This window comes from Carica papaya, chromosome 8 (assembly GCF_054855325.1).
Source record: "Carica papaya isolate Zhongbai chromosome 8, ASM5485532v1, whole genome shotgun sequence".
Taxonomy (NCBI): Eukaryota; Viridiplantae; Streptophyta; class Magnoliopsida; order Brassicales; family Caricaceae; genus Carica; species Carica papaya.
In genome coordinates, this window is record NC_142316.1 from 10,564,542 (window position 1) to 10,581,435 (window position 16,894).

At 46.3% G+C, this 16,894-nt stretch overlaps 1 non-coding gene and 34 pseudogenes across 1 annotated transcript; all 35 read right to left on the reverse strand.

Annotated features, from left to right (window-relative positions):
* Positions 1-125: 125 nt before the first annotated feature.
* Positions 126-244, reverse strand: LOC148241595 (5S ribosomal RNA; annotated as a pseudogene).
* Positions 245-1,127: 883 nt separating this feature from the next.
* LOC148241596 (5S ribosomal RNA) lies at positions 1,128-1,246 on the reverse strand (annotated as a pseudogene).
* A 205-nt stretch (positions 1,247-1,451) lies between these two features.
* Positions 1,452-1,570, reverse strand: LOC148241597 (5S ribosomal RNA; annotated as a pseudogene).
* Positions 1,571-1,776: 206 nt separating this feature from the next.
* Positions 1,777-1,895, reverse strand: LOC148241598 (5S ribosomal RNA; annotated as a pseudogene).
* Positions 1,896-2,098: 203 nt separating this feature from the next.
* LOC148241599 (5S ribosomal RNA) lies at positions 2,099-2,216 on the reverse strand (annotated as a pseudogene).
* A 209-nt stretch (positions 2,217-2,425) lies between these two features.
* Positions 2,426-2,544, reverse strand: LOC148241600 (5S ribosomal RNA; annotated as a pseudogene).
* A 203-nt stretch (positions 2,545-2,747) lies between these two features.
* On the reverse strand, positions 2,748-2,865 carry LOC148241601 (5S ribosomal RNA; annotated as a pseudogene).
* Positions 2,866-3,098: 233 nt separating this feature from the next.
* Positions 3,099-3,217, reverse strand: LOC148241602 (5S ribosomal RNA; annotated as a pseudogene).
* Positions 3,218-3,775: 558 nt separating this feature from the next.
* LOC148241603 (5S ribosomal RNA) lies at positions 3,776-3,894 on the reverse strand (annotated as a pseudogene).
* Positions 3,895-4,099: 205 nt separating this feature from the next.
* Positions 4,100-4,218, reverse strand: LOC148241604 (5S ribosomal RNA; annotated as a pseudogene).
* Positions 4,219-4,423: 205 nt separating this feature from the next.
* LOC148241605 (5S ribosomal RNA) lies at positions 4,424-4,542 on the reverse strand (annotated as a pseudogene).
* Positions 4,543-5,101: 559 nt separating this feature from the next.
* Positions 5,102-5,220, reverse strand: LOC148241606 (5S ribosomal RNA; annotated as a pseudogene).
* A 205-nt stretch (positions 5,221-5,425) lies between these two features.
* On the reverse strand, positions 5,426-5,544 carry LOC148241607 (5S ribosomal RNA; annotated as a pseudogene).
* A 206-nt stretch (positions 5,545-5,750) lies between these two features.
* On the reverse strand, positions 5,751-5,869 carry LOC148241608 (5S ribosomal RNA; annotated as a pseudogene).
* A 209-nt stretch (positions 5,870-6,078) lies between these two features.
* Positions 6,079-6,197, reverse strand: LOC148241609 (5S ribosomal RNA; annotated as a pseudogene).
* A 203-nt stretch (positions 6,198-6,400) lies between these two features.
* LOC148241610 (5S ribosomal RNA) lies at positions 6,401-6,518 on the reverse strand (annotated as a pseudogene).
* A 561-nt stretch (positions 6,519-7,079) lies between these two features.
* LOC148241611 (5S ribosomal RNA) lies at positions 7,080-7,198 on the reverse strand (annotated as a pseudogene).
* Positions 7,199-7,730: 532 nt separating this feature from the next.
* On the reverse strand, positions 7,731-7,849 carry LOC148241612 (5S ribosomal RNA; annotated as a pseudogene).
* Positions 7,850-8,058: 209 nt separating this feature from the next.
* Positions 8,059-8,177, reverse strand: LOC148241613 (5S ribosomal RNA; annotated as a pseudogene).
* A 204-nt stretch (positions 8,178-8,381) lies between these two features.
* LOC148241614 (5S ribosomal RNA) lies at positions 8,382-8,499 on the reverse strand (annotated as a pseudogene).
* Positions 8,500-9,060: 561 nt separating this feature from the next.
* LOC148241615 (5S ribosomal RNA) lies at positions 9,061-9,179 on the reverse strand. The gene has a single exon (XR_015815893.1). It is a non-coding gene; the product is annotated as a 5S ribosomal RNA (ribosomal RNA).
* Positions 9,180-9,385: 206 nt separating this feature from the next.
* On the reverse strand, positions 9,386-9,504 carry LOC148241616 (5S ribosomal RNA; annotated as a pseudogene).
* Positions 9,505-10,741: 1,237 nt separating this feature from the next.
* On the reverse strand, positions 10,742-10,860 carry LOC148241617 (5S ribosomal RNA; annotated as a pseudogene).
* A 204-nt stretch (positions 10,861-11,064) lies between these two features.
* Positions 11,065-11,183, reverse strand: LOC148241618 (5S ribosomal RNA; annotated as a pseudogene).
* A 560-nt stretch (positions 11,184-11,743) lies between these two features.
* LOC148241619 (5S ribosomal RNA) lies at positions 11,744-11,862 on the reverse strand (annotated as a pseudogene).
* Positions 11,863-12,066: 204 nt separating this feature from the next.
* On the reverse strand, positions 12,067-12,185 carry LOC148241620 (5S ribosomal RNA; annotated as a pseudogene).
* A 547-nt stretch (positions 12,186-12,732) lies between these two features.
* LOC148241621 (5S ribosomal RNA) lies at positions 12,733-12,850 on the reverse strand (annotated as a pseudogene).
* Positions 12,851-13,411: 561 nt separating this feature from the next.
* LOC148241622 (5S ribosomal RNA) lies at positions 13,412-13,530 on the reverse strand (annotated as a pseudogene).
* A 206-nt stretch (positions 13,531-13,736) lies between these two features.
* On the reverse strand, positions 13,737-13,855 carry LOC148241623 (5S ribosomal RNA; annotated as a pseudogene).
* Positions 13,856-14,415: 560 nt separating this feature from the next.
* On the reverse strand, positions 14,416-14,534 carry LOC148241624 (5S ribosomal RNA; annotated as a pseudogene).
* A 205-nt stretch (positions 14,535-14,739) lies between these two features.
* LOC148241625 (5S ribosomal RNA) lies at positions 14,740-14,858 on the reverse strand (annotated as a pseudogene).
* A 209-nt stretch (positions 14,859-15,067) lies between these two features.
* LOC148241626 (5S ribosomal RNA) lies at positions 15,068-15,186 on the reverse strand (annotated as a pseudogene).
* Positions 15,187-15,390: 204 nt separating this feature from the next.
* LOC148241627 (5S ribosomal RNA) lies at positions 15,391-15,508 on the reverse strand (annotated as a pseudogene).
* Positions 15,509-16,133: 625 nt separating this feature from the next.
* Positions 16,134-16,252, reverse strand: LOC148241628 (5S ribosomal RNA; annotated as a pseudogene).
* A 204-nt stretch (positions 16,253-16,456) lies between these two features.
* LOC148241629 (5S ribosomal RNA) lies at positions 16,457-16,574 on the reverse strand (annotated as a pseudogene).
* Between the last annotated feature and the right edge of the window lie 320 nt (positions 16,575-16,894).

Below are 16,894 nucleotides of genomic sequence, written 5' to 3' on the forward strand. Positions count from 1 at the left end.
CACCTCTCGTTCTCGTTCAAATATCAAGTAAAATGCCACGGCGCCGTGACTCACATTTGTCAATAAATCTGCGGACCATAATTAAAGTCGCGCGTAATGTCGAACAGCACATCTGAAAAAAAAAATGGGTGCAACACGAGAACCTCCCAGAAGGTAACCCATCATTGTACTACTTTCGCCAAAACACACTTAACTGCGGAGTTCTGATGGGATCCGGTGCATTTGTGCTTGTGTGACCGCACCTGTTTAATTTCGTGCTGAAAATACATACACTCCTTCTTCCCTCCCTCCCTCCCATCATTTGTTTCCTTGTGCGTTCACACTGCAACTCTCCTTCGCGTTCTAATATCGATTAAAATGCCCCTGATTCTTGACTCACATTTGCGTATAAACAAGCGGACCATAGTTCCAGTCGCGCGTAACGTCGAACGACCCATCTGAAAAAAAATTGTTGCGATACGAGGAATTCCAAAGAGGTCACCCATCCGAGTAGTACTCTCGACCAAGCACACTTAACTGCAGATTTCTGATGGGATCCAGTGCATTAGTGCTGGTATGATGCCACTTGTTTAATTTTGCGCTTCAAATACATACACTCCTTCTCTTTTCTTCCTCATCCCATCATTTGTTTCCTTATGCGTGTGCACTGCACCTCCTGTACTCGTTCTAATATCAAGTAAAATGCCACGGCGCCGTGACTCACATTTGCGAATAAACCTGCGGACCATAAATCAAGTCGCGCGTAACGTCGAAAGAATTATATGCAAAGAGATGGGTGCAACACGAGGACCTCCCAAGAAAATGGGTGAAATATAAGGACTTCGCAGGAGGTCACCCATCCGAGTACATTTCTCGCCCAAGCACCCTTAACTGCGGAGTTCTGATAGAATCCGTTGCATTAGTGCTGGTATGATCCCTCATGTTTCATTCTGCACTGCAAATACATACACTCTTTCTCCTCCCATCCCCCCTCCCGTCATTTGTTTCCTTGTGCGTGCACTCTGCATCTCTCTCTCTCATTCTAATATCAAGTAATATGCCCCGGCACCGTGACTCACCTTTGCAAATAAACCAGCGGTTTATAATTCTATACGCGCGTAACGTCGAAAAACCAAGCCGAAAAAAAATAGGTGCAACACGAGGGCTTCCCAAGTGGTCACCCATCCGAGTGCTACTCTCGCCCAAGCACACTTAACTGCAGAGTTTTGATAGAATCCGTTGCATTAGTACTGGTATGATCGAACCTGTTTAATTTCGCGCTGCAAATACATACACTCCTTCTCCTTTTTTCCCTTTCCCGTCATTTGTTTCCTTGTGCGTTCACACTTCACCTCTCATTCTCGTTCTAATATCGATTAAAATGCCCCTGCTTCTTGACTGACACTTGCGTATAAACCAGCGGACACTAGTTCCAAACGCGTGTAACGTCAAACGACCCGTCTGAAAAAAAATTGGTGCGACACGAGGACTTCCCACGAGGTCACCCATCCGACTGCTAATCTCTCCCAAGCACACTTCACTGCGGAGTTCTGATGGGATCCGGTGCATTAGTGCTGGTATGATCGCACCTGTTAAATTTCTCGCTGCAAATACATAAACTCATTCCCCTTTCTTCCCCCGCCCGTCATTTGTTTCCTTGTGCGTGCGCACTGCACCTCTCGTTCTCGTTCAAATATCAAGTAAAATGCCACGGCGCCTTGACTCACATTTGCGAATAAATCTGCGGACCATAATTAAAGTCGCGCGTAACATCGAACGGCACAACTGAAAAAAAAATGGGTGCAACACGAGAACTTCCCATGAGGTAACCCATCATTGTACTACTTTCGCCAAAGAACACTTAATTGCGGAGTTCTGATGGGATCCGGTGCATTTGTGCTAGTGTGACCGCACCTGTTTAATTTCGTGCTGAAAATACATACACTCCTTCTTCCCTCCCCCCTCCCATCATTTGTTTCCTTGTGCGTTCACACTGCACCTCTCCTTCTCGTTCTAATATCGATTAAAATGCCCCTAATTCTTGACTCACATTTGCGTATAAACCAGCGGACCATAGTTCCAGTCGCGCGTAATATCGAACGACCCATCTGAAAAAAAATTGTTGCGATACGAGAACTTCCCAAGAGGTCACCCATCCGAGCACTACTCTCGCCCAAGCACACTTAACTGTAGAATTCTGATGGGATCCAATGCATTAGTGCTGGTATGATGCCACTTGTTTAATTTCGCGCTTCAAATACATACACTTCTTCTCTTTTCTTCCTCCTCCCTCATTTGTTTCCTTGTGCGTGCGCACTGCACCTCCCGTTCTCGTTCAAATATCAAGTAAAATGCCACGGTGCCGTGACTCACCTTTGCGAATAAATCTGCGGACCATAATTAAAGTCGCACGTAACGTCGAACGGCACATCTGAAAAAACGAAAATGGGTGCAACACGAGAACTTTCCAGGAGGTAACCCATCATTGTACTACTTTCGCCAAAGCACACTTAACTGTGGAGTTCTGAAGGGATCCGGTGCATTTGTGCTGGTGTGACCGCACCTGTTTAATTTCGTGCTGAAAATACATACACTCCTTCTTCCCTCCCCCCTCCCATCATTTGTTTTCTTGTGCGTTCACACTGCACCTCTTTTTCTCGTTCTAATATCGATTAAAATGCCCCTTTTTCTTGACTCACATTTGCGTATAAACCAGCGGACCATAGTTCTAGTCACGCGTAACGTCGAACGACCCATCTGAAAAAAAATTGTTGCGATACGAGGACTTCCCAAGAGGTCACCCATCCGAGCACTACTCTCGCCCAAGCACACTTAACTGCAGAGTTCTGATGGGATCCAATGCATTAGTGCTGGTATGATGCCACTTGTTTAATTTTGTGCTTCAAAAACATACACTCCTTTTTTCCTCCTCCTCCCGTCATTTGTTTCCTTGTAGGTGCACACTGCACCTCTCGTACTCGTTCTAATATCAAGTAAAATGCCACGGTGCCGTGACTCACATTTCCGAATAAACCTGCAGACCATAAATCAAGTCGCGCGTAACGTCGAAAGAATCATCTGCAAAAATATGGGTGCAATACGAGGACCTCCCAAGAAAATGGGTGAAATATAAGGACTTCGCAGGAGGTCACCCATCCGAGCACTAATCTCGCCCGAGCACACATAATTGCGGAGTTCTGATGGGATCCGGTGCATTAGTGCTGGTATGATCGCACCTGTTTAATTTTGCGCTGGAAATACATAAACTCATTCCCCTTTCTTCCCCCTCCCGTCATTTGTTTCCTTGTGCGTGCGCACTGCACCTCCCGTTCTCGTTCTAATATCAAGTAAAATTCTACAGCGTCTGACTCACATTTGCGAATAAACCTGAGGACCATAATTCAAGTAGCGCGTAACGTCGAAAGAATCATCTGCAAAAAAATGGGTGCAACACGAGGACTTCACAAGAAAATGGGTGAAATATAAGGACTTCGCAGGAGGTAACCCATGCTAGTACTACTCTCGCCCAAGCACCCTTACCTACGGAGTTCTGATAGAATCCGTTGCATTAGTACTGGTATGATCGCACCTGTTTCATTTCGTGCTCAAAATATATACACTCCTTCTCCTTCCCTCCCCCTCCCATCAATTGTTTCCTTGTGCGTTCACACTGCAACTCTCCTTCTCGTTCTAATATCGATTAAAATGCCCCTGCTTCTTGACTCACATTTGCGTATAAACATGTGGACCCTAGTTCCAGTCGCCCGTAACGTCGAACGACCCGTCTGAAAAAAAATTGGTGCGACACGAGGACTTCCCAGGAGGTCACCGATCCAAGGACTACTCTCGCCCAAGCACACTTAACTGCGGAGTTCTGATGGGATCCGGTGCATTAGTGCTGGTATGATCGCACCCGTTTAATTCCGCGCTGCAAATACATAAACTCCTTCTCCTTTCTTCCCCCTCCCGTCATATGTTTCCTTGTTCGTGCGCTCTGCATCTCTCTTTCTCGTTCTAATATCAAGTAATATGCCCCGGCACCGTGACTCACCTTTGCAAATGAACCAGCGGTTTATAATTCCATTCGCGCGTAACGTCGAACAACCCATCCGAAAAAAAATAGGTGCAACACGAGGGCTTCCCAGGTGGTCAACCATCCGAGTACTACTCTCGCCAAAGCACACTTAACTGCGGAGTTCTGATGGGATCCAGAGCTTTAGTGCTGGTATGATAGCACCTGTTTAATTTCGCGCTGCAAATACATACACTCCTACTCCTTTCTTCCCCCTCCCGTCATTTGTTTCCTTGTGGGTTCACACTTCACCTCTCATTCTCGTTCTAATATCGATTAAAATGCCCCTGCTTCTTGACTCACATTTGCGTATAAACCAGCGGACCCTGGTTCCAGACGCGCGTAACGTCGAACGACCCGTCTGAAAAAAAATTGGTGCGACACGAGGACTTCCCAGGAGGTCACCCATCCGAGTACTAATCTCGCCCAAGCAAACTTCACTGCGGAGTTCTGATGGGATCTGGTGCATTAGAGCTGGTATGATCGCACCTGTTTAATTTCGCGCTGCAAATACATAAACTCATTCCCCTTTCTTCCCCCTCCCGTCATTTGTTTCCTTGTGCGTGCGCACTGCACCTCCCGTTATCGTTCTAATATCAAGTAAAATACTACAGCGCCGTGACTCACATTTGTGAATAAACCTGAGGACCATAATTCAAGTCGCGCGTAACGTCGAAGGAATCATCTGCAAAAAAATGGGTGCAACACGAGGACTTCACAAGAAAATGGGTGAAATATAAGGACTTCGCAGGAGGTAACCCATGCTAGTACTACTCTCTCCCAAGCACCCTTACCTACGGAGTTCTGAGAAAATCCGTTGCATTAGTGCTGGTAAGATCGAACCTGTTTCATTTCGTGCTGAAAATATATATACTCCTTCTCCTGCCCTTCCCCTCCCATCAATTGTTTCCTTATGCGTTCACACTGCACCTCTTCTTCTCGTTCTAATATCGATTAAAATGCCCCTGCTTCTTGACTCACATTTGCGTATAAACCAGCGGACCCCAGTTCCAGTCGCGCGTAATGTCGAACGACCCGTCTGAAAAAAAATTGGTGCGACACGAGGACTTCCCAGGAGGTCACCCATCCGAATACTACTCTCGCCCAAGCACACTTAACTGCGGAGTTATGATGGGATCCGGTGCATTAGTGGTGGTATGATCGCATCCGTTTAATTTCGCGCTGCAAATACATAAACTCCTTCTCCTTTCTTCCCCCTCCCGTCATATGTTTCCTTGTGTGTTCACACTTCACCTTTCATTCTCATTCTAATATCGATTTAAATGCCCCTGCTTCTTGACTCACATTTGCGTATAAACCAGCGAACCCTAGTTCCAGATGCGCGTAACGTCGAACGACCCGTCTGAAAAAAAATTGGTGCGACACGAGGACTTCCTAGGAGGTCAACCATCCGAGTACTACTCTCGCCCAAGCACACTTAACTGCGGAGTTCTGAAGGGATCCGGGGCTTTAGTGCTTGTATGATCGCACCAATTTAGTTTCGCGCTGCAAATATATACACTCCCTTTCTTTTCTTCCCCCTCCCGTCATTTGTTTCTTTGTGCGTGCACTCTGCATCTCTCTTTCTCGTTCTAATATCGATTAAAATGCCCCTGCTTCTTGACTCACATTTGCATATAAACCAGTGGACCCTAGTTCCAGTCGTGCGTAACATCGAACGACCCGTCTGAAAAAATAATTAGTGCGACACGAGGACTTCCCAAGAGGTCTCCAATCCGAGTACTACTCTCGCCCAAGCACACTTAACTGCGGAGTTCTGATGGGATCCGGTGCATTAGTGATGGTATGATCGCACCTGTTTAATTTCGCGCTGCAAATACATAAACTCCTTCTCCTTTCTTCCCCCTCCCGTCATTTGTTTCCTTGTGCGTGCGCACTGCACCTCTCGTTCTCGTTCAAATATCAAGTAAAATGCCACGGCGCCGTGACTCACATTTGCGAATCAATCTGCGGACCATAATTAAAGTCGCGCGTAACGTCGAAAGACACATCTGAAAAAAAGAAAATGGGTGCAACACGAGAACTTCCGATGAGGTAACCCATCATTGTACTACTTTCGCCAAAGCACACTTAACTGCGGAGTTCTGATGGGATCCGGTGCATTCGTGCTGGTGTGACCGCACCTGTTTAATTTCGTGCTGAAAATACATACACTCCTTCTTCCCTCTCCCCTCCCATCATTTGTTTCCTTGTGCGTTCACACTGCACCTCTCCTTCTCGTTCTAATATCGATTAAAATGCCCCTGATTCTTGACTCACATTTGCGTATAAACCAGCGGACCATAGTTCCAGTAGCGCGTAACGTCGAACGACATATCTGAAAAAAAATTGTTGCGATACGAGGACTTCCCAAGAGGTCACGCATCCGAGTACTACTCTCGCCCAAGCACACTTAACTGCAGAGTTCTGATGGGATCGAGTGCATTAGTGCTGGTATGATGCCACTTGTTTAATTTTGCGCTTCAAATACATACACTATTTCTCTTTTCTTCCTCCTCCCGTAATTTGTTTCCTTTTGCGTGCGCAATGCACCTCCCGTTCTCGTTCTAATATCAAGTAAAATGCCACGGCGCCGTGACTCACATTTGCGAATAAACCTGCGAACCATAACTCAATTCGCGCGTAACGTCGAAAGAATCATCTACAAAAAGATGGGTGCAACACGAGGACCTCCCAAGAAAATGGGTGAAATATAAGGACTTCGCAGGAGGTCACCCATCCGAGTACTTTTCTCGCCCAAGCACCCTTAACTGCGGAGTTCTGATAGAATCTGTTGCATTAGTGCTGGTATGATCCCTCATGTTTCATTCTGCACTGCAAATACATACACTCTTTCTCCTCCCATCCCCCCTCCCGTCATTTGTTTCCTTGTGCGTGCACTCTGCATCTCTCCTTCTCGTTCTAATATCGATTAAAATGCCCCTGCTTCTTGACTCACATTTGCGTATAAACCAGCGGACCCTAGTTCCAGTCGCGCGTAACGTCGAATGACCCGTCTGAAAAAAAATTAGTGCGACACGAAGACTTCCTAGGAGGTCACCCATCCGAGTACTACTCTCACCCAAGCACACTTAACTGCGGAGTTCTGATGGGATCCGGTGCATTAGTGCTGGTATGATCGCACCTGTTTAATTCTGCGCTGCAAATACATAAACTCCTTCTCCATTCTTCCCCCTCCCGTCATTTCTTTCCTTGTGCGTGCGCACTGCACCTCCCGTGCTCGTTCTAATATCAAGTAAAATGCTACGGTGTCGTGACTCACATTTGCAAATAAACCTGAGGACTATAATTCAAGTCGCGCGTATCGTCGAAAGAATCATCTGCAAAAAAATGGGTACAACACGAGGACTTCTTAAGAAAATGGGTGAAATATAAGGACTTCGCAGGAGGTCACCCATCCTAGTGCTACTCTCGCCCAAGCACCCTTAACTTGTGGAGTTCTAATAGAATCCGTTACATTGGTGTTGGTATGATCGCACCTGTTTCTCCCTCTATCCCCCCTCCCGTCATTTGTTTCCTTGTGCGTGCACTCTGCATCTCTCCTTCTCGTTCTAATATCGATTAAAATGCCCCTGCTTCTTGACTCACATTTGCGTATAATCCAGTGGACCCTAATTCCAGTCGCGCGTAACGTCGTACGACCCGTCTGAAAAAAAAATTAGTGCAACATGTGGACTTCCCAAGAGGTCACCCATCCAAGTACTACTCTCGCCCAAGCACACTTAACTGCGGAGTTCTGATAGGATCCGCTGCATTAGTGCTGGTATGATCGCACCTGTTTAATTTTGCGCTGCAAATACATAAACTCCTTCTCCTTTCTTCCCCCTCCTGTCATTTGTTTCCTTGTGCGTGCGCACTGCACCTCTCATTCTCGTTCAAATATCAAGTAAAATGCCACGGCGCCGTGACTCACATTTGCGAATAAATCTGCAAACCATAAGTAAAGTCGCGCGTAAGGTCGAACGGCACATCTGAAAAAAAGAAAATGGGTGCAACACGAGAACTTCCCAGGAGGAAACCCATCATTGTACTACTTTCGCCAAAGCACACTTAACTGCGGAGTTCTAATGGGATCCGGTGCATTTGTGCTGGTGTGACCGCACATGTTTAATTTTGTGCTGAAAATACATACACTACTTCTTCCCTCCCCCCCTCCCATCATTTGTTTCCTTTTGCGTTCACACAGCACCTCTCCTTCTCGTTCTAATATCGATTAAAATGCCCCTGATTCTTGACTCACATTTGCGTATAAACAAGCGGACCATAGTTCCAGTCGCGCGTAACATCGAACGACTCATCTGAAAAAGAATTGTTGCGATACGAGGACTTCCTAAAAGGTCACCCATCCGAGTACTACTCTCGCCCAAGCACACTTAACTGCAGAGTTCTGATGGGATCCAGTGCATCAGTGCTGGTATGATGCCACTTGATTAATGTTGCGCTTCAAATACATACACTCCTTCTCTTTTCTTCCTCCTCCCGTCATTTGTTTCCTTGTGCGTGCGCACTGCACCTCCCGTACTCGTTCTAATATCAAGTAAAATGCCACGGCGCCGTGACTCACATTTGCGAATAAACCTGCGGACCATAAATCAAGTCGTGCGTAACGTCGTAAGAATCATCTGCAAAAAGATGTGTGCAACACAAGGACCTCCCAAGAAAATGGGTGAAATATAAGGACTTCGCAGGAGGTCACCCATCCGAGTACTTTTCTCGCCCAAGCACCCTTAACTGCGGAGTTCTGATAGAATCCGTTGCATTAGTGCTGGTATGATCCCTCATGTTTCATTCACCACTGCAAATACATACACTCTTTCTCCTCCCATCCCCCCTCCCGTCATTTGTTTTCTTGTGCGTGCACCCTGCATCTCTCTTTCTCGTTCTAATATCGAGTAATATGCCCCGGCACCGTGACTCACCTTTGCAAATGAACCAGCGGTTTATAATTCCATTTGCGCGTAACGTCGAACAACCCATTCGAAAAAAAATTGGTGCAACACGAGGGCTTCCCAAGTGGTCACCCATCCGAGTACTACTCCCGCCCAAGCACACTTAACTGCGGAGTTCTGATGGGATCCGGAGCTTTAGTGCTGGTATGATCGCACCTGTTTAATTTCACGCTGCAAATACATACACTCCTTCTCCTTTCTTCCCCCTCCTGTCATTTGTTTCCTTATGCGTTCACACTTCACGTCTCATTCTCGTTCTAATATCGATTAAAATGCCCCTGCTTCTTGACTAACATTTGCGTATAAACCAGCGGACTCTAGTTCCAGACGTGCGTAACGTCGAACAACCCGTCTGAAAAAAAAATTGGTGCGACACGAGTACTTCCCAGGAGGTCACCAATCCGAGTACTAATCTCGCCCAAGCACACATAACTGCGGAGTTCTGATGGGATCCGGTGCATTAGTGCTGGTATGATCGCACTTGTTTAATTTCGTGCTGCAAATACATAAACTCATTCCCCTTTCTTCCCCCTCATGTCATTTGTTTCCTTGTGCGTGCGCACTGCACCTCCCGTTCTCGTTCTAATATCAAGTAAAATGTCACGGCACCGTGACTCACATTTGCGAATAAATCTGAGGACCATAATTCAAGTCGCGCGTAACGTCGAAAGAATCATTTGCAAAAAAATGGGTGCAACACGAGGACTTCACAAGAAAATGGGTGAAATATAAGGACTTCGCAGGAGGTAACCCATGCTAGTACTACTCTCGCCAAAGCACCCTTACCTACGGAGTTCTGATAGAATCCGTTGCATTAGTGCTGGTATGATCGCACCTGTTTCATTTCGTGCTGAAAATACATACACTCCTTCTCCTTCCCTCCCCCTCCCGTCAATTATTTCCTTGTGCGTTCACACTGTACCTCTTCTTCTCCTTCTAATATCGATTAAAATGCCCCTGCTTCTTGTCTCACATTTGCGTATAAACCAGCGGACAATAGTTCCAGTCGCACGTAACGTCGAACGACCCATCTTGAAAGAAATTATTGCGATATGAGGACTTCCCAAGAGGTCACCAATTCGAGTACTACTCTCGCCCAAGCACACTTAACTGCAGAGTTCTGATGGGATCCAGTGCATTAGTGCTGGTATGATGCCACTTGTTTAGTTTTGCACTTCAAATACATACACTCCTTCTCTTTTCTTCCTCCTCCCGTCATTTGTTTCCTTGTGCGTGCGCACTGCACCTCCCGTACTCGTTCTAATATCAAGTAAAATGCCACGGTGCCGTGACTCACATTTGCGAATAAACCTGTGGACCATAAATCAAGTCGCGCGTAACGTCGAAAGAATCATCTACAAAAAGATGGGTGTAACACGAAGACCTCCCAAGAAAATGGGTGAAATATAAGGACTTCGCAGGAGGTCACCCATCCGAGTACTTTTCTCGCCCAAGCACCCTTAACTGCGGAGTTCTGATAGAATCCGTTGCATTAGTGCTGGTATGATCCCTCATGTTTCATTCTGCACTGCAAATACATACACTCTTTCTCCTCCCATCCCCCCTCCCGTCATTTGTTTCCTTGTGCGTGCACTATGCATCTCTCTTTTTCGTTCTAAAATCAAGTAATATGCCCCGGCACCGTGACTCACCTTTGCAAATGAACCAGTGGTTTATAATTCCATTCGCGCGTAACGTCGAACAACCCATCTGAATAAAATTGGTGCAAAACTAGGGCTTCCCAAGTGGTCACCCATTCGAGTACTACTCTCGCCCAAGCACACTTAACTGCGGAGTTCTGATGGGATCCGGAGCTTTAGGGCTGGTATGATCGCACCTATTTAATTTCGCACTGCAAATACATACACTCTTTCTCCTTTCTTCCCCCTCCCGTCATTTGTTTCCTTGTGCGTTCACACTTCACCTCTCATTCTCGTTCTAATATCGATTAAAATGCCCCTGCTTCTTCACTCACATTTGCGTATAAACCAGCGGACCCTAGTTCCAGACGCACGTAACGTCGAACGACCCGTCTGAAAAAAATTGGTGCGACACGAGGACTTCCCAGGAGGTCAGCCATCCGAGTACTAATCTCGCCCAAGCACACATAACTGCGGAGTTCTGATGGGATCCGGTGCATTAATGCTGGTGTGATCGCACCTGTTTAATTTCGTGCTGCAAATACATAAACTCATTCCCCTTTCTTCCCCCTCCCGTAATTTGTTTCCTTGTGCGTGTGCACTGCACCTCCCGTTCTCGTTCTAATATCAAGTAATATGCCACGGCGCCGTGACTCACATTTGCGAATAAAACTGAGGACCATAATTCAAGTCGCGCATAACATCGAAAGAATCATCTGTAAAAAAATGGGTGCAACACGAGGACTTCACAAGAAAATGGGTGAAATATAAGGACTTCGCAGGACGTAACCCATGCTAGTACTACTCTCGCCCAAGCACCCTTACCTACGGAGTTCTGATAGAATCCGTTGCATTAGTGCTGGTATGATCCCTCATGTTTTATTCTGCACTGCAAATACATACACTCTTTCTCCTTCCATCCCCCCTCCCGTCATTTGTTTCCTTGTGCGTGCACTCTACATCTCTCTTTCTCGTTCTAATATCAAGTAATATGCCCCAGCACCGTGACTCACCTTTGCAAATGAACCAGCGATTTATAATTCCATTCGCGTGTAACGTCGAACAACCCATCCGAAAAAAAATTGGTGCAACACGAGGGCTTCCCAAGTGGTCACCCATCCGAGTACTACCCTCGCCCAAGCACACTTAACTGTGGAGTTCTGATGGGATCCGGAGCTTTAGTGCTGGTATGATCGCATCTGTTTAATTTCGCGCTGCAAATACATACACTCCTTCTCCTTTCTTCCCCCTCCGGTCATTTGTTTCCTTGTGCGTTCACACTTCACGTCTCATTCTCGTTCTAATATCGATTAAAATGCCTCTGCTTATTGACTCATATTTGCGTATAAACCAGCGGACCCTAGTTCCAGACGTGCGTACGTCGAACGACCGGTCTGAAAAAAAATTGGTGCGACACGAGGACTTCCTAGGAGGTCATCCATCCGAGTACTAATCTCGCCCAAGCACACATAACTGCGGAGTTCTGATGGGATCCGGTGCATTAGTGCTGGTATGATCGCACCTGTTTAATTTCGCGCTGCAAATACATAAACTCATTCCCCTTTCTTCCCCCTCCCGTCATTTGTTTCCTTGTGCGTGCGCACTGCACCTCCCATTCTCATTCTAATATCAAGTAAAATGTCACGGCGCCGTGACTCACATTTGCGAATAAACATGAGGACCATAATTCAAGTCGCGCGTAACGTCGAAATAATCATTTGTAAAAAAATGGGTGCAATACAAGGAATTCACAAGAAAATGGGTGAAATATAAGGACTTCGCAGGAGGTAACCCATGCTAGTACTACTCTCGCCCAAGCACCCTTACCTACGGAGTTCTGATAGAATCTGTTGCATTAGTGCTGGTATGATCGAACCTGTTTCATTTCGTGCTGAGAATACATACACTCCTTCTTCTTCCCTCCCCCTCCCATCAATTGTTTCCTTGTGCGTTCACACTGCACCTCTCCTTCTCGTTCTAATATCGATTAAAATACCCCTGCTTCTTGACTCACATTTGCGTATAAACCAGCGGACTCTAGTTCCAGTCGAACGACCCATCTGAAAAAAAATTGTTGCGATACGAGGACTTCCCAAGAGGTCACCCATCCGAGTACTACTCTCGCCCATGCACACTTAACTGCAGAGTTCTGATGGTATCCAGTGCATTAGTGCTAGTATGATGCCACTTGTTTAATTTTGCGCTTCAAATACATACACTCCTTCTCTTTTGTTCCTCATCCCGTCATTTGTTTCCTTGTGCGTGCGCACTGCACCTCCCGTACTCGTTCTAATATCAAGTAAAATGCCACGGCGCCGTGACTCACATTTGCGAATAAACCTGCGAACAATAAATCAAGTCGCGCGTAACGTCGAAAGAATCATCTGCAAAAAGATGGGTGCAACACGAGGACCTCCCAAGAAAATGGGTGAAATATATGGACTTCGCAGGAGGTCACCCATCCGAGTACTTTTTTCGCCCGAGCACCCTTAACTGCGGAGTTCTGATAGAATCCGTTGCATTAGTGCTGATATGATCCCTCATGTTTCATTCTGCACTGCAAATACATACACTCTTTCTCCTCCCGTCCCCCCTCCCGTCATTTGTTTCCTTGTGCGTGAACTCTGCATCTCTCTTTCTCGTTCTAATATCAAGTAATATGCCCCAGCACCGTGACTCACCTTTGCAAATGAACAAGCGGTTTATAATTCCATTCGCGCGTAACGTCGAACAACCTATCCGAAAAAAAATAGGTACAACACGAGGGCTTCCCAAGTTGTCACCCATCCGAGTACTACTCTCGCCCAAGCACACTTAAGTGCGGAGTTCTGATGGGATCCGGGGCTTTAGTGCTGGTATGATCGCACCTATTTAATTTCGCGCTGCAAATACATACACTCCTTCTCCTTTCTTCCCCCTCCGGTCATTTGTTTCCTTGTGCGTGCACTCTGCATCTCTCTTTCTCGTTCTAATATCAAGTAATATACCCCGGCACCGTGACTCACCTTTGCAAATGAACCAGCGGTTTATAATTCCATTCGCGCGTAACGTCGAACAACCCATCCGAAAAAAAAATAGGTGCAACACGAGGGCTTCCCAGGTGGTGACCCATCCGAGTACTACTCTCTCCCAAACACACTTAACTGCGGCGTTCTGATGGGATCCGAAGCTTTAGTGCTGGTGTGATCGCACCCGTTTAATTCCGCGCTGCAAATACATAAACTCCTTCTCCTTTCTTCCCCCTCCCGTCATTTGTTTCATTGTGCGTGCGCACTGCACCTCCTGTACTCGTTCTAATATCAAGTAAAATGCTACGGTGCCGTGACTCACATTTGCGAATAAACTTGAGGACCATAATTCAAGTCGCGCGTAACGTCGAAAGAATCATCTGCAAAAAAATGGGTGCAACACGAGGATTTTCTAAGAAAATAGGTGAAATATAAGGACTTCGCAGGAGGTCACCCATCCGAGTACTTTTCTCGCCCAAGCACCCTTAACTGTGTAGTTCTGATAGAATCCGTTGCATTAGTGCTGGTATGATCCCTTATGTTTCATTCTGCACTGCAAATACATACACTCTTTCTCCTTCCATCCCCCCTATTGCCATTTGTTTCCTTGTGTGTGCACTCTGCATCTTTCTTTCTCGTTCTAATATCAAGTAATATACCCCGGCACTGTGACTCACTTTTGTAAATGAACCAGCGGTTTATAACTCCATTCGCGCGTAACATTGAACAACCCATCCAAAGAAAAATAGGTGCAACACGAGGGCTTCCCAAGTGGTCACCCATCCGAGTACTACCCTCCCCTAAGCACACTTAACTGCAGAGTTCTGATGGGATCTGGAGCTTTAGTGTTGGTATGATCGCACCTGTTTAATTTTGCGCTGCAAATACATACACTCTTTCCCCTTTCTTCCCCCTCCCGTCATTTGTTTCCTTGTGCGTTCACACTTCACCTCTTATTCTCGTTCTAATATCGATTAAAATGCCCCTGCTTCATCACTCACATTTGCGTATAAACCAGCGGATCCTAGTTCCAGACGCGAGTAACGTCGAACGACCTGTCTGAAAAAAAATTGGTGCGACACTAGGACTTCCCAAGAAGTCACCCATCTGAGTACTAATCTCGCCTAAGCACACTTAACTGTGGAGTTTTGATGGGATCCGGTGCATTAGTGCTGGTATGATCGCACCTGTTTAATTTTGCGCTGCAAATACATAAACTCATTCCCCTTTCTTCCCCCTCCCGTCATTTATTTTCTTGTGCGTGCGCACTGCACCTCTCGTTCTCGTTCAAATATCAAGTAAAATGCCACGGCGCCGTGACTCACATTTGCGAAAAAACCTTCGGACCATAATTAAAGTCGCGCGTAACGTCAAACAGCACATCTGAAAAAAAGAAAATGGGTGGAACACGAGAACTTCCCAGGGGGTAACCCATCATTGTACTACTTTCGTCAAAGCACACTTAACTGCGGAGTTCTGATGGGATTCGGTGCATTTGTGCTGGTGTGACCGCACCTGTTTAATTTCGTGCTGAAAATACATACACTCCTTCTTCCCTCCCCCCCTCCCATCATTTGTTTCCTTGTGCGTTCACACTGCACCTCTCCTTCTCGTTCGAATATCGATTAAAATGCCCCTGATTCTTGACTCACATTTGCGTATAAACCAGCGGACCATAGTTCCAGTCGCGCGTAACTTCGAACGACCAATCTGAAAAAAAATTGTTGCGATACGAGGACTTCCCAAAAGGTCACCCATTCGAGTACTACTCTCGCCCAAGCACACTTAACTGCAGAGTTCTGATGGGATCCAGCGCATTAGTGCTGGCATGATGCCACTTGTTTAAATTTGCACTTCAAATACATACACTCCTTCTCTGTTCTTCCTCCTCCCGTCATTTGTTTCCTTGTGCGTGCGCACTGCACCTCCCGTACTCGTTCTAATATCAAGTAAAATGCCACGGCGTCGTGACTCACATTTGCAAATAAACCTGAGGACCATAATTCAAGTCGCGCGTATCGTCGAAAGAATCATCTGCAAAAAAATGGGTGCAACACGAGGACTTCCTGAGAACATGGGTGAAATATAAGGACTTCGCAAGAGGTCACCCATCCTAGTTCTACTCTCGCCCAAGCACCCTTAACTTGCGGAGTTCTGATAGAATCCGTTGTATTGGTGCTGGTATGATTGCTCATGTTTCATTCTGCGCTGCAAATACATACACTTTTTCTCCCTCCATCCCTCCTCCCGTCATTTGTTTCCTTGTGCGTGCACTCTGCATCTCTCCTTCTCGTTCTAATGTCGATTAAAATGCTCCTGCTTCTTGACTCACATTTACGTATAAACCAGTGGACCCTTGTTCCAGTCGCGCGTAACGGCGCCGTGACTCACATTTACGAATAAATCTGCGGACCATAATTAAAGTCGCGCGTAACGTCGAACGTCACATCTGAAAAAAAGAAAATGGGTGCAATACGAGAACTTTCCAGGAGGTAACCCATCATTGTACTACTTTCGTTAAAGCACACTTAACTTCGGAGTTCTGATGGGATCCGATGCATTTGTGCGGGTGTGACCGCACCTGTTTAATTTCGTGCTGAAAATACATACACTCCTTCTTCCCTCCCCCCCTCCCATCATTTGTTTCCTTGTGCGTTCACACTGCACCTCTCCTTCTCGTTCTAATATCGATAAAAATGCCGCTGATTTTTTACTCACATTTGCGTATAAACCAGCGGACCATAGTTCCAGTCGCGCGTAACGTCGAATGACCCATCTGAAAAAAAATTGTTGCGATACAAGGACTTCCCAAGAGGTCACCCATCCGAGTACTACTCTCGCCCAAGCACACTTAACTGCAGAATTCTGATAGGATCTAGTGCATTAGTGCTGGTATGATGCCACTTGTTTAATTTTGCGCTTCAAATACATACACTCCTTCTCTTTTCTTCCTCCTCCCGTCATTTGTTTCCTTGTGCGTGCGCACTGCACCTCCCGTACTCGTTATAATATCAAGTAAAATACCACGACGCCGTGATTCAAATTTGCGAATAAACCTGCGAATCATAAATCAAGTCGCGCGTAACGTCGAAAGAATCATCTACAAAAAGATGGGTGCAACACGACGACCTCCCAAGAAAATGGGTGAAATATAAGGACTTCGCAAGAGGTCACCCATCCGAGTACTTTTCTCGCCCAAGCACCCTTAACTGCGGAGTTCTGATA